Here is a 14,998-nt window from a genome sequence, read left to right on the forward strand (position 1 = left end):
TGGTGTGTGCTGGGTCTGTAACGAGGAAAATGTAGTAAAGTCAATTTCTCTTTACTACTCTTGGAAGCAGTGGTTATCCAAGAGAAAGTATTTACACCTTTGCAGACATCCAAAGGATTTCTCTGTGCCACTGCACTGAGGGTGCTGTCACAATGTAAAAATATGCCTATGACATTTTTGTCAGACTCCAAAACGAAAAGAAAGTGTTCAAATCAACCAAAAATACAGGCAAGAGGTCTCAGTCCTAAAGTTCAGCAAAAGAGCTGGGGGTCTCTAAAGTAGAAGGGAATTAGCACATTTCTGAGAATTCTCCCTAACGTGCTGTGGCGGTTTCCTGCGTGTGAACTGCTTAGCCCGCATTAGTCGTAAAGGGTAGTTCAGATCTCTGGGATTGTGCCCCCTGTATCAATGCAAATATTTACCTTGGTTTTGGACTGCACCTTTTTCTCTAGGCTCTCTGTTTATATGCCTATTTTCATTGATGTTAATGCTCCTATTTGCTTGTTTAAATGAATTTCAAACTGTCAACTTTGTAGTGTTGAAGTTTGATGGTATATAGCTGGCTTTGTATGATGACTTTCTTACGTGTTAGACTTCTGATGCGGATGAAGACACTAATTTAGATCTGACATGATGGCCAGCATGTACAATAATGCCGTTCATTCCCTGGCATCGTTTCTATGAACTACGTGAGGCTTACTTTTTTTTTTTTTTCTTCTCTTCCTTTCAGAACTGGGAAATGCACCAGAAAAAGCCTGCTCGGAGGGCCGACTCCTCGAACATAACTTTCTCCCTTTAATATTGTAAGATTTGTTTTTAAAATCAAGATTTGTTTTGGAATGTATCTTGTGCCATGTACTCATTGAAACTGCACTGCCTTTGAACTTGTGATGGCCCAATCAATGTGTTCACTAGCTAAGCAGCAGCGCTAGAGTAATACCTTGTTCATAACTGGAGCTTCTTTGAACAAACCGGAGTAGCTCTTTTAAATGCAAGTTACATTTGTTTGCCAGTACTGGAAAATGGTGGGCACTAAGGAACAACCTTGAATGGGTGATCTGTCCAGGGAAGAACCCTGGATCGAGAAATTGTGATTGGATGGTGTGAGCTTCTTAATGTCAATTTATACATTGCTACTTACTTTTGGGGAGTACTAGTACTCGAGCAGATTTCCGTTGGGATTTGCCATGTCATTGCTGTCATGGAACTTGCCCCATAATACATGCTTACTGCACTGAAAGATGAGACTTCTTGGAGCAACTGATTACAGTATAGGGCTCTACAATAGTGTGAAAGAACATCTAGTAAAGGTTACACGCCCACCTGGCTGCCATTACATATTTAATCTGTTATGGCCTAAATATACATGAAAAACAACTTTACTCTTTACACAAATCTCTGTTCACAGCGGCCCTGCTGCACTCCTTTCTTTCAGGGGAAGATTCCTGCTCCCCTGAAACATGCACTGGTTACCAGTTTCATTGACCATATCCTTGCTACGGGTCCTGATGAAACTTCTGGAAGCTGTGATCACTCTGCTTTTACAGTTTTTGGAAGCTAATAATTGCCTGCACCCGTTTCAATCTGGTTTCAGGCCCTTGGTGGGCAGAGAATCAGTCATATCATCACTCCTGCATAATCTGGCAGTTTCCCAGGACTGGGGAGAGGGTGGTGTTAATCCTCCTTGACCTCTCCGCAGCTTTTGACATGGACCATGGAATTCTGCTGGCCCGCCTGGAGCGGGCAGGGATTGCAGGAGCTCTACTAGCTTCGTTCAATTAGTTACTTGCAGAGCAGACTCCAACCGTTTCAGGCTTGTCGGTCTTTTTCTTCCACACTGGCCTGCGGTGTCCCCCAGGGGTTGGTGTTGTCCCCCCTTTAGTTTAATCTGTTTTTTGGGTCCAGTGGCAGACATTATCTCTGAGTCGGGTTTTTTTTTTAATACACCCATGTCGATGACGCACAATTAGTGTTTTGGTTGGCCTCCCCTTCTACTGAGCCTCCTGCCAAACTCAGAAATTGTCTCTCCGCCATAGGCAGGTGGATGTCTGCCAATTGGCTAAAACTCAATGGGGGGCGGGGACTGAAGTACTGGGGTAGGGCCCCCAAGCAGCTAGCAGTTCTTGGAGTTCAGTTTTGGCCCGACTCACTTGGCCCTCGTCCAACACCAAGTACATCTGTAAAAAGCTTAGGGGTGAGCCTTCTGTCTAGTGGCTCTTGTGAAGCACAGATTTCAGCTGTTTGTTATGCTGGTTTCGGCAAACTTGAACTGCTACTGTCTGATAGTCAGACCAACATGGTCACCTGAAACAATAATGGGATCTCTGAATTACTGCAATGGGATCCATCTGGGGCAGCAAAAATAACAGATGCAACGGTTGCAAGTACTTCATATTTCAGTAGCTTGACTGGCTATGAATGATCCTCGATTGGCCCCTTAGGCCATTCTGCTGCACTAACTTCACTGGCTTCCGATGGCATCTTGTATTGAGTTTAAGACTGTCACTCATCGGGCTCTTCACAATGCTGGTGCCAGAGCGTTACACCACACTAGGTATCTACATTCTTCCTCTCTGGTGCTCCTTAGAGTGCCAAGGCATCAGCAAGCCTGGTTAGGAGGGCGGGGCGCTCCTTCTTGGTGTTAGCCCCTACTTTATGGAATAGGCTTCAGAAATGTGCTTCAGTTTTTGTCATTGAGGAGCATCTCTCCTTTCCTAAAGCATTAAAAACCCCATATTTTTTTAACTGATTTGTTTTTTACATTGCTATGGCTCTCCCGCCGCTAGTACCCACCTGTGCTTAGCGCCTAGACGCCTGTGGGCCTTAGTTGCTTTTTATAAATCTTGTTACTTACTTGGCAGGAAGAGGTTGTTCATTGGTTCTGTGTGTTTACTATTGCATGTACATGACAATAAGTCTGTTCTCTGTTCATGTCGTCACTTGAGTGGTCTGAGCATTGTCTGAATAGAGGCAAATTGTTACCCCCACCTAGGGTGACAGCCTGACTGCGGTGAAAAGGAAATGGAACTAAGGAGAGCTGGAAACGAGCAGAGGTAGCAACATTGGAGACATACAGACGTCCTATAATGAGACCAAACATAAGTGATACTTGGGATGTATGGTTTTTGTCTAGATCAGTGCTCTTCAAACTGGGGGTCCTGAAGCATGTTGGGGGGATGGGAGCAGACTCTTTAAACTGGGATTAAGATGACTGCTTTTAATATTTTTTTAAAAATGAAGGTGACGGTCTACCGTTTATATTTTTCTATGAAAAGCGATCTGCATTTATAGAGTCTGGGCCCCTGGGAGTTTGGGGGTTGGTAGGAGCTGAGAGAAAGTGGGGGGGCTTGGGATGAAAAGTTGGAATACCACTGGACTAGATCCTCCTAATCAGGTCAGCGGTACTGGAGGGAATTCTTACTGTGGTGGTGATTATTTATGAATGTTTGATTGCCTTGAGATGTGTCAGAGTGCTTAGGAATTGGGATAGTTGGATAAACGTTTTGGATTGCTCATGTTCTTGGGTATCTTGAGATCTCTAGTTGAATTGTCCCGTCCCACATAAGTTCTGTCTTTCGTGTCCTTTTTTCTGTGCCCTGATACTCGTGAGTTACCAGCGCATTACAATTAAATAAATGGGTAGATGGTTTTTGGTAATGTTCAGTGCACTAGTGGTAGTTGGCATTGTGCAGATTGAGTTCTACGGAGTGAGCTAGTTTCACAATCATCCAATTGTGCCCACCATTGTAGCAGATTGGTCTACAATGGAGATGTGTGTAACCTTTGTATCTAATAAATCGGTAAATAAACTACTGGTGTGTGGTATGGGAGAATTAAAGATGTCAACCGTACACTTCAACTGAAGGTTTTCATGTATTTCTTTGTCGTCGCCATGGCGGTTTCCTGCGTGTGACCTGCTTAGCCCCGCATTAATTGTGTTTACACCCTAGCATAGTACAATGGCAAAACACTGGGTAGTTAAAATCTCTGGGGTTATACACCCTGTATGAATGCGAATATGCCCCTTAGTTTTGGACCGCACCTTTTCCTCTAGGCTCTTTTTATACACTTATTTTCATTGATGTGAATGCTCGTTCAAATGAATTCCAACTTGTCAACTGTGTAGTGCTGAAGGGTTATTGTATATAGCTGGCTCTGTAAGATGACATTCTTACGCGTTAGACTTCTGATGCAGATGAAGACACAAATTTAGATCTGACATGATAGCCAGCATGTGCAATAATGCCGTTCATTCACCTGGCATTGTTTCTATGAACTATGTGGGTCTAACGATTTTCTTTCTTCCATTCCTTTCAGAACTGAGAAATGCACCAGACAAAACCTGCTCGGAGGGTCGTCTCCTCGAATATGACTTACTCCCTGTAATATTGTAAGATTTGTTTTTAAAATGAAGATTTGTTTTGGAATGTATCTTGTGCCATGTACTCATTGAAGCTGCACTGCCTTTGAACTTGTGATGGCCCAATCAACGGCTTCACTTGCTAAGCAGCAGTGCTAGAGTAATATCTTGTTCATAACTGGAGCTTCTTTGAACAAACCGGAGTAGCTCTTTTAAAAGCTAGTTACATTTGTTTGCCAGTACTGGAAAAGGGTGGGCACTAAGGAACGGCCTTAAATTGGTGTATCGTCCAGGGAAGAAACCTTGATCGATATTGTGATTGGATGGCGTGAGCGTATTCATGTCAATTTTAGAAGTTGCTACATTCTTTTTCGTGGCCAATATCAAAGTTGTCCTTGTTGGGGCCATTGGGGCTTATACCTGGGTACTCTGTGGTCTCGTATCCTTGTTCCTTCCTAAATGTACTTTTTGACACTGCTGCTTTTTAAATCGCTTCTTCATACCACATCCTTTTTCTGTTTCAGACCGCATGTTTGTTTACTTGTGCACCAAGACTTTCGATTGCGATGTAACTCTAGGTCACTAAAAATGGTACCCCCTAAGAGGTGTTTTAAGAGCATTTATTTTTTTCTCAACTTAATTTGATAATTATCCTCTGCAGAATTTAAAGAAAATTATGTTGTAGTAATCTACACTAGTTTCCAGCGGGATCCACCCACCGGAAATTTGGTTTATCAGCAAGGTTTAGAGCGGTCTTGACATGGGATCCACTCATGTACCCTTAACCTAATAGTCGAGTGTCCTGCACCCTAGAGCTGGCTCACGCTGGGGAGTTCTTTGACCTGCTAGATTCCAATTGCATGTTGGGAAGAGTAAAACGTTTTCAGCTTAGCATGTTAGTGTGAGTAGATTGTGGGGAAGGTGATTCCAGTTTTTTTAATTTATTTTAAAGTGGTGCAGGTAATATATCATACGTTTTTGTACTTTGAATTAGAATTGTATTGAAACTGATGGCACTGTCTGTGGTTTCTCCTTAACCAGTTTGCTCCACGACGTTCTCGTCACAGGGCATCAGTCAAATATCTCAAATGCCTAAAGTTATATTCTGCATAATGTAGGTGTGGAGTGGCTTTTCTGTGTGGCAAGCCTACCTGTGGCAAAATAACAAATCTACTGCAGATTTGCTGTAAATTCTATTGCCTAACTTGTGTAGGCAAGGGTGTGAAACATTGCCTTGCAGTGATTGCACACTCGTGAACCTCCCATGTTCACCCTTTTGTGCCATACTTGGCCCCTTGATTGAGTAGGGGAAGTTGCTCATGCCGTGGGGGTTTCTTGGCATTGAGTAGCTGGCAGGAAGATGTACTGCACTAAGCCGGAGAACCAGCTAGTAGGAGGAGGATTATGTTTAGGGGCCAAATGGTCCTTGGTTACATGGTGGAAGGTTCCAACCGCTTAATTTCTATATGGTACAGTAAGGTGGGAGTTGTCATTCTCGCAAAGACCTGTGTATCTGTATGTAACCCCCAATGTGGCACCAAATGGCCTACAACCATTCAAACGCTACCGTAACATTAATGGCAAAAACCCACCTACATACTATATTCCAAGTAATGCACAAATGCTACAGATATCTGGCATCTGTTATTCCCCCACCCCCCCCTCGTTTGTTTACCTTACTTGATAAGACCTGCTTAGGTAATGCCTAGATGTGAATTGCTTAATCTTTTCACTTAATCTATGTACAATAATTTTTATTCTAGAGCTGGCTGAGGACTCTGGTCTTATTCGACTAGGGTATCTCATCTTGGATGATAACTAGTAGTTTCTTCCTGGAGTGTACCTGGTGCCTTTCATGGCACACAGCTTCTATCAAATAATGCTTTATTGGCCTAATAGCTTCAATTAAAATGTGCTTCAGCTCTCCAGCATGTCACCTAATTTATAGGCCTTATAGTTATGGTATTCTTGTCAACCAGTTGCCTCTGTTGGGGGCGGGGGGCTTTGTAATATGTTTTAGTGGTTTCTCTCCTGGCCAGCACATTTTGAATCTTAGGCTATATGTATAGAGAGATGGCTGGGTTACCTAAAATGTAGTCCTTTTCCCATACATGCGCTGCTCATCTGGCTGCAGAATCTTCCCTTACTACAGCATATATTATGCACTATTTGTAGATCACCTTATTGTGATTGTTGTAGCCTTGAATTACTTCTTGCTGTATTCTGGAAGTTCTACTGACCATAAATGAGATGTACAGTATAAAATGTAGATTTCATTACACAGGCGTTGCAAGATCAGCAACTAGTTAGTACTCAAGCTGATTTGTGTTGGGATTTGCCATGTCGGTGAATGTTATTGCTGTCATGGGACTTGCCCCCTAATATATATTTACCTGGCAGGCAAAGGTTGTTGTGTGTATTTACTATTGCATGTACATGACCATAAACGCTGTTATTCTCATCTGTTCATGTCATCACTTGAGTGTCCTGAGCGTTGTCTGAAATGAAGGCAAATTGTTACTCCCATCTAGGGTGGCAGCCTGACTGCGGTGAAAAGGGGCTAAGGAGAGCTGGAAAGAAGAGGTAGTAACATTGGAGACATACAGCCTTCATGTAGTGAGACTGAAACAGAAGTGATACTTGGGATGTATGTTTTTTGACTAGATTAGTGGTCTTCAAACTGGGGGTGCCTGAAGGATGCCTTGGGCGCAGGGGGCAGACTCTTTAAAAAGGGATTAAGATGACTGCTTTCAATATAAAAATAATAATGGTACACAGTCTGCATTTTTAGAGAGCCTTGGGCCACCTGGATGTGCTTTGGTTTCCCAGGGGGGTGGAGGATTGGTAGGGGATGGGAGCAATATTTTTAGTCGAGGGTGGGGGCTCGGTATGTAAACTGGAATACCACTGGACTAGAACCGCCTCTAATCATGGCACCAGAACCAATTATTACTGTGGTGATATTACTTTATGGATGTTTGATTGCCTTGAGATGTGTCGGATTGCCTAGGAATTGTGATAATTGGATAACCATTTTGGATTCCTCCTCTTTTTAGGTAGAGGGTTTTTGGTAAGGTTCAGCCCACTAATGGCAGATGGCTTTGTGCAGAATGAGTTCTAAGGACAAAGATAGTTGACAATCTCAATTTCCCCCACCACTGTAGCAGAATAAGCCACTGGCGTGTGGTATGGGAGAATGAAAGGTGTGAATGCTAACATGCCCCTTAGTTATGGACTGCACCTTTATCTCTAAGCTTTCTGTTTATACTCTTGTATGCGTTGATTTGAATGCTCCCATTTGCTTGTTTTAAATGTATTCCAACTTGTCAACTGTGTAGTGCTGAAGGGTGATGGTATATAGCTGGCTTTGTATGATGACTTTCTTACGTGTTAGACTTCTGATGCAGATGAAGACACTAATTTAGATCTGACATGATAGCCAGCATGTACAATAATGCTGTTAATTCCCTGGCATTGTTTCTATGAACTACGTGGGGCTAACTTTTTTTTTCTTCCTTTCAGAACTGAGAAATGCGCCAGACAAAACCTGCTCGGAGGGCCGACTCCTCGAACATAACTTTCTCCCTGTAATATTGTAAGATGTTTTTAAAATGAAGATTTGTTTTGAAATGTATCTTGTGCCATGTACTCATTGAAGCTGCACTGCCTTTGAACTTGTGATAGCCCAATCAATGGCTTCACTAGCTAAGCAGCAGCGCTAGAGTAATACCTTGTTCATAACTGGAGCTTCTGTGAACAAACCGGAGTAACTCTTTTAAAAACAAGTTACATTTGCTTGCCAGTACTGGAAAAGGGTGGGCACTAAGGAACGGCCTTAAAGTGGTGTTCCGTCCAGGGAAGAAACCTTGATCGATAAATTGTGATTGGATGGCGTGAGCGTATTCATGTCAATTTTAGAAGTTGCTTCTTTCTTTTTGGTGGTCAATATCAAAGTTGTCCTTGTTGGGGCCGTTGGGGCTTATATCTGGGTACTCTGTGGTCTCGTATCCTTGTTCCTTCCTAGATGTACTTTTTGACACTGCTGCTTTTTAAATCACTTCTTCATACCACATCCTTTTTCTGTTTCAGACCGCATGTTTGTTTACTTGTGCACCAAGACTTTCGATTGTGATGTAACTCTAGGTCACTAAAAATGGTACCCCCTAAGGTGTTCAGTCCAGGGTGAAACCTGGATCGAGAAATTGTGACTGGATGGCGTGAGCTTCTTAGTGTCAATTAATATATTGCTACTTTCTTTTGGGGGAGCCCTCACTAGTACTCAAGCAGACTTTTGTTGGGATTCACCATATCCTTAAACTTTCCCCCCTAATACATGCTTACTGCACTAAAAGATGAGGTGAAAATAGATAATTCATGGAGCAACCGATTAAAGTATAAGGCTCTACAATAGTATGAAAGAACATCTAATAAATGTTACAAGCCCGCCTGGTTGCCATTACATGTTTAATCTGTGTTATGGCCTAAATATACATGAAAAACAACTTTACTCTTTACACAATCTCTATGTTCACAGCGGCCCTGCTGCACCCCTTTCCTTCAGGGGAGATTCCTGCTCACCTGAAACATGCACTAGTTACCCCTCCCCTCAAAAACCTAAGCTGTTTGGTAACTATCGACCCAAATACTTGCTACCGCCCCTGATGAAGCTTATGGAAGTTGTGATCACTCTGCTTTTACAGTTTTTGGGAGCTAATAATTGCGCCCGTTTTAATCCTGTTTTAGGCCCTTGTTGGGCAGAGAATCCGTCATATCCTCACTTCTGGATAATCTGACACTTCTCCAGGACTGGGCAGATGTTGGCGTTGTAATCTTCCTTGACCTCTCTGTGGCTTTAGACACTGTGGACCATGGCATTCTGTGACCCATCTAGAGCGGGCAGTGATTACAGGGGCTGTACTGGCTTGGTTCTATTAGTTCTTGCTGAACTGACTCAAACCGTTACCCTGCAGTCTCCTTCTGCACTGGCCTGCGGTGTACCCCCTTTAGTTTAATCTGTTTTTGGGTCCAGTGGCGACATTATCTCAGTCTGGATTTTCTATACACCTATGCCGATGACACAAAATTAGTGTTTTGGTTGGACTGCCCTTTTATGAGCCTCCTGCCAAACTCAGATTACCTCTCCGCCTTAGGCAGGTGGATGTCTGCCAATTTGCTAAAAGTCCATGGGGTAAAAACAGAAGTACTGGTGTATAGCCATCAAGCAGCTGACAGTTCTTGGGCCCCTCGGGTTTGTCCCCATTCACTTGGCCCTCATCCAAGGCCAAGTACATCTGTAAAAAGCTTAGGGGTGAGACTTCTGTCTAGTGGTTCTCGTGAAGCCCAGATTAGTTGTTTGTAATGCTGGTTTCAGCAAACTTGGAGTCTTGAGAAAGATCTTGCCACTGTTACCGTCTGACCAAGATGGTCACCTCAACAATATTTGGGATCTCTGGATTACTGCAATGGGATCTATCTGGGGAAACCAAAATACCAGGTACAACGGTTGCAAGTACTTCAAATTTCAGCATCCAGACTGGCTATGAATGCTCCTCGATTGGCCACTTCTGCCATTCTGCTGCACCAACTTCACTGGCTTCCGATGGCCGCTTGTATTGAGTTTGACTGTCACTCATCGGGCTCTTCACGATGCTGGTATCAGATGGAGCGTTACACCACACTAGGAGCAAGCCCTTCTTGGTGTTAGCCCCTACTTTATGGAATAGGCTTCAGTTATTGTCATTGAGGAGCATTTCTCCTTTTGTAAAGCATTAAAAACCCCATCTTTTGTAACTGGCTTGTTTACATTGCTAGGGATCTCCCTCCCCTAGTACCCGCCTGTTCTTAGCGCAGAAGCGCCTGTGGGCATGGTCATTCCTTGGTTTTGTGTCTTTACTTTGGCATGTACATTACAATAGGCTCTGTTATTCTCTGTTCATGTCGTCACTTAAGTGCTCTGAGCATTGTCTGAATAGAGTCAAATTGTTAATCCCAACTAGGGTGGCAGCCTGACTGCGTTGAAAAGGAAATGGAACGAAGGAGAGCTGGAAACGAGAAGAGGTAGGAACATTGGAGACCTACAGACATCATATACTGAGACCGAAACTTAAGTGATACTTGGGATGTATGGTTTTTGACTAGATCGGTGGGCTTCAAACTGGGGGTCCTGAAGAATGTCCGGCAGATGGGAGCAGACTCTTTAAACTGGAATTAAGATGACTGCTTTTAGTGTTTTTAAAAAATGAAGGTGACTGTCTATCGTTTATAAATGCAGTTTGCTTTTCATAGACAAATATAAAGAGCCTGGGCCCCTGGGATTTTGGGGGTTGGTAGTGCTCAAAGTGGGGTGTGTGGGCTTGGTATGAAAAGTTGGAATACCACTGGACTAGATCCTCCTAATCAGGCCAGCGGTACTGGAGGGAATTCTTACTGTGGTGATATTAGTTTATGCATGTTTGATTGCCTTGAGATGTGTCAAAGTGCGTAAGAATGTAATAGTTGGATAACCATATTGGATTGCTCCTGTTTTTAGGTAGATGGTTTTTGGTAAGGTTCAGCCACTAATGGCAGTTGGCTTTGTGCAGAATGAGTTCTGAGGACAAACATAGTTTGCCAAAGAATCTCCCAATTTCTCCCACGACTGTAGCAGATTTGTCTACAATGGAGAAGAGTGTAACCCTTGTATCTAATAAATAGGTAAATACGCCACTGGTGTGTGGTATGGGAGAATTGAAGATGTCAACTGTACACTTCAAGTGAAGGTTTTCAGAGATTTCTTTGTCAGTGCTGTTAGGCAAGATTGTATGTAATAACCCTGTGGGAGACTACAGCAGCCTTGTCCTCTTGGCAAAAGGTAACTCACCCTTTGGTATAGGCCTTTACTGCACAAGGTGGTAGTATGACTGAGCAGCCAGGCTTATCTCAAGAGGGATCAATGTGAGCTGTGCCAAGTATAGTTTCACAGTGCCAAGTATTCAAATAACACTTGCACTCAAGGTTTCTTGATTAAATAATTATTTACTGACGGTTTTAAAATGAGACTTCTTTAGGGGGCATGGCTCCTTGGAAGCTCCCGGCACTGAGCTCGCCACTGACTGTCTAAACACCAGCAATTCTACCGACAGAACTCTCCAGTAAGCGGCGTAGTCCAAGGAGAAGGCATGAGGCACGTCTGGCTAGAAGCAGGATTTCTATAACTGCCTGTTCACTTGTATGTAGCAAAGAAACCCGCCCCAGAGGGCTTGCAGAAAGCAAGATGGCGGGCGCAACGAGCTTGCGCTCATAATAGACTCTGCAAAGGAGGAGCTGGTGGAACGCTCGCAAACCTCGCAACAGCTAGCTTCGGAGCTGCATGAAACCATGTCGGGCCCGCTGAAAACTAAATGCTCAGGAGCACTGCAGATTAAATGCCCCCCGGGCAGCGAATACGAAGCAGGGGAGAAGGGCCATTCATCACGGCCTGCATGGCCGCTCCACCCCACGCCCCAAGACTCAGCAGGGAGAGGAGAATTCGCAACAGTAATCGAGCGGCCGCTACACTGTCCCCAGCGGCATGCCAGCCATCTGGATTCCTCGCAGCACAACATAGGCGGCGTGGCCGAACAAGGTAATATCCTGGGCCCGGCGATGGGACCAACCCCGATGGCCTCCCCCTACTGGTAAGGGCACATCACGCCCACAAGCTGCGCAACCTCCTGGAGCCCTAGCGGCCGAAATGACAGTTTAGCCCGGGAAGCTGTCTTCGAAGCAGTGTTCACGTCGAAGCCACTGCATTGCCTTCCCAGCTCCAGCACAGCCCGTAATCTGCGTGAAGGTAGCAGCAGCAGGCCTGTAGCCCCCGAAAAGCTGTGTCCTCCGTCCTAAAACCATAGAACAGGAGGGGAGCAACAAAGGGAGACACTGCACTCCGGAGCTAGAAGTGTATGCAATCGCCGTCTAACCAAGCCTGTATGTAGCAAGCCCCCCCCCCCCCCCCCCCCCCCCCCCCCCCTGCCCCGGGGCCACAGATGTAAGGGCTACTAAGGAAACACTCCATAAAGCAGCACAGCAACGCCCTGAGTAAGTGGGTGGAGGGAAAATTAGACGCAAACGCATATTGCGCGACTCTACATAGGAGATCCCATGGCGCGCCCACTACGCAGCTACACCCTCGACTATGCAGCACACTGGGTACCCTTGCTCTATCACTTTGAGTGGCAGAAAAGTCCTGAAGCATATTGCAAGTTCAGCAGAGCAGCCCAAGCATCACCCCAGAGTACCTGCCCTGACGGTGACACATTGTTGGTTGGGGAAAGAGTGCTGCAAGCGCAGGTGGGGTCCTTCTCACAGGTGACCGGGGCAGTGATACCACGTTGGCAAGCTTAAACCTACTTGACTGGTAGGGGTGAATCAGGCAGGACCAAGCCAGCCCACCCTCAAGTGCATGTAGAATCCCATTGGACCTGATAGTGTCTGCGCCCCACAACAGGGCCAGCCACGGTACCATACACTAAATTCCTTGGGAGAACTATGGCGAAGAGCGGAAAGAACAGGAAACGAACTGATATCTCTACACTGCTGGGACAGCCTGCTCCTGACAAATCTGAAAGAGGCGAGTGCACGGAGGTGCTGCTAACGGAGGGAGAAACCAGCTCGGGCGGCTGCATGGCCGCGCAGGCAGTAACAAAATCTGACCTCCCGTAGCTACTGACAGCAATGACCAGGGAATATCAGAAGGGCATGGAGGAGGTGATGAAGAAAATCTCCACGCTGGATAAATGCCTTGAAGTAGAGTATTGAAATGCGGAATGTGAAAACAACCTCTGTGAACAGGCATTTGAGATTGGAGAGGGGGCAAGCAGAATCACAGCACTGGAAGCACGATGTGATGCCCTAGAAACTATCTCTTTGTAACTGTCTTTGACCATATGTGTTAACTGGGCCGTGCAATTTACTGTAAGGTGATATGACTGGTTGCAATGTTAAACCCTTTAAGTCTAGCTAGCCCTTCCTTAACTAACCAGCATCCAGTGCCAGTACCTGCAATCTGCGTGTGCATGTGATATCAATTTTCTTATGTTGCCCCTGTACGTCCCCAGAATTTCAAGGTTAACATCCCAATCTTTAACCTACTATCTAGCACGATTCTAATTCACAAAGTGCATACCTCTAATGTTTTACCCTCATTAGTATTAGCCATGCTGCTATCGCATTTAGTGTTCATCCTTATCATTCATGGCCTTACCTACTTGGACATGCACCCCCGTTACGCCGGCCTCGATTAAAACACATGGACACCTTATTAGTCACGGTGCACTCATTACTCTCTTGACTATGACAAATAGTCTCCCACTCATAGCTAAGATCCCACAATCGAGATTCCTGCATTCTACCTTCATTCGGAATTGTACTACCCCCCCAGAGACTACCCTCACTAGTCTCTAATACTGAATACAATGATCATGAGTCAAAACCTGCACAGTCTGCTACCCTGTCCCTAGGCGACACCAATCCCCAGTCATATCAACCATCAACACCTACTTCTACACCGTGCCCCTCCACCCCTTGCTGTATAACATTGAGAAACCACAGACTTGGCTCCAGATCTTCACGTCAACACTACACAAGGTTTAACAAAGATAGTATTGCAGCAACTATCTCCTCAGACACTACAGCTACGCCGCCTATTGCACCTGAAAATGATCTGAGGTTACCGAAGGCTAAACTAAGCAACCCTGCTCCTACCATTAAAGCGGGCTTCACCAATGCTAGATCGCTCCGAGCTCGTGCTAGACATAGCTGACATTATTAATATGCAAGCTCTACCATCAGCTGAACTATTACCCATTAAATTGTCCACCTCCACTACATCCACTATCGCAATCAGATTTGCTGCCCTCCAGCCCCAATCACTACCTTTTGAAAATGACATATCACACCTGTTATCTACCAATACTAAAAGTAACTCTCGTCATCATCCTAGGAGATTAACTTAGGTTTTCAAGATCTGAAAGACCTCGAAGCCTGTGCCCTTAAGGACACCATTTCTGAACTAGGGTTTACACATCACAAAACCAATCCCACCCATAATAAAGGAAGAACGTTAGATTGGTTACCAGACCTTAACTGTAACATCGATATACTTTCCAATATCCCTTGGGCCTGGACTGACCACCACCGAATCACGGTCATCATCAAAGATGTAGCAATACCTACCCCTCAAACTCAAGTACCTGCCGCGATGACCAGAAGTAAATGTAATCTCGCCTTAGGTTGTAGTAATGGTATCACTCACCCCACCCTAACGCATTCTGACCCGACAGTACTAGTTGACTTGTACAATGAAACCATCCTTAAGGCCATTAATACCATAGCGCCCCTTAAACTACGTAAAGCTAAACCTTGCGCTCACTTTTACTGGTACACTCCTCACCATAAGATTCTCAGGAAACTGAAAAGAACGGCTGAAGCTTCATGGAAAAGCTCCCCATCGGGCTGTAATAAGGACATTTTCACTGCAGCCTCATTCAACTACAAGGTAGCCATTGTCCAAGCTAAAAAAGACCACTTCAACGATCGCATATCCAAAGCTAATTCTAGTACGAAGGAATTATTCAACTTCTTGAAAGGGCTGTAATCTCCTGCCCCCGCTACTTACACCTT

General features: G+C 44.8%; 3 non-coding genes across 3 annotated transcripts; all 3 read left to right on the plus strand.

The window, feature by feature from the left end:
* Window positions 1–868: 868 nt before the first annotated feature.
* Window positions 869–1,004, plus strand: LOC138448237 (small nucleolar RNA SNORA50). The gene has a single exon (XR_011260080.1). It is a non-coding gene; the product is annotated as a small nucleolar RNA SNORA50 (small nucleolar RNA).
* A 3,451-nt stretch (window positions 1,005–4,455) lies between these two features.
* On the plus strand, window positions 4,456–4,591 carry LOC138448234 (small nucleolar RNA SNORA50). Its single transcript, XR_011260077.1, has one exon. It is a non-coding gene; the product is annotated as a small nucleolar RNA SNORA50 (small nucleolar RNA).
* A 3,427-nt stretch (window positions 4,592–8,018) lies between these two features.
* On the plus strand, window positions 8,019–8,154 carry LOC138448240 (small nucleolar RNA SNORA50). The gene has a single exon (XR_011260083.1). It is a non-coding gene; the product is annotated as a small nucleolar RNA SNORA50 (small nucleolar RNA).
* Window positions 8,155–14,998: the final 6,844 nt, after the last annotated feature.

The sequence above is a fragment of the Ambystoma mexicanum genome, chromosome 3q (genome assembly GCF_040938575.1).
Source record: "Ambystoma mexicanum isolate Mex_15411 chromosome 3q, UKY_AmexF1_1, whole genome shotgun sequence".
NCBI lineage: Eukaryota > Metazoa > Chordata > Amphibia > Caudata > Ambystomatidae > Ambystoma > Ambystoma mexicanum.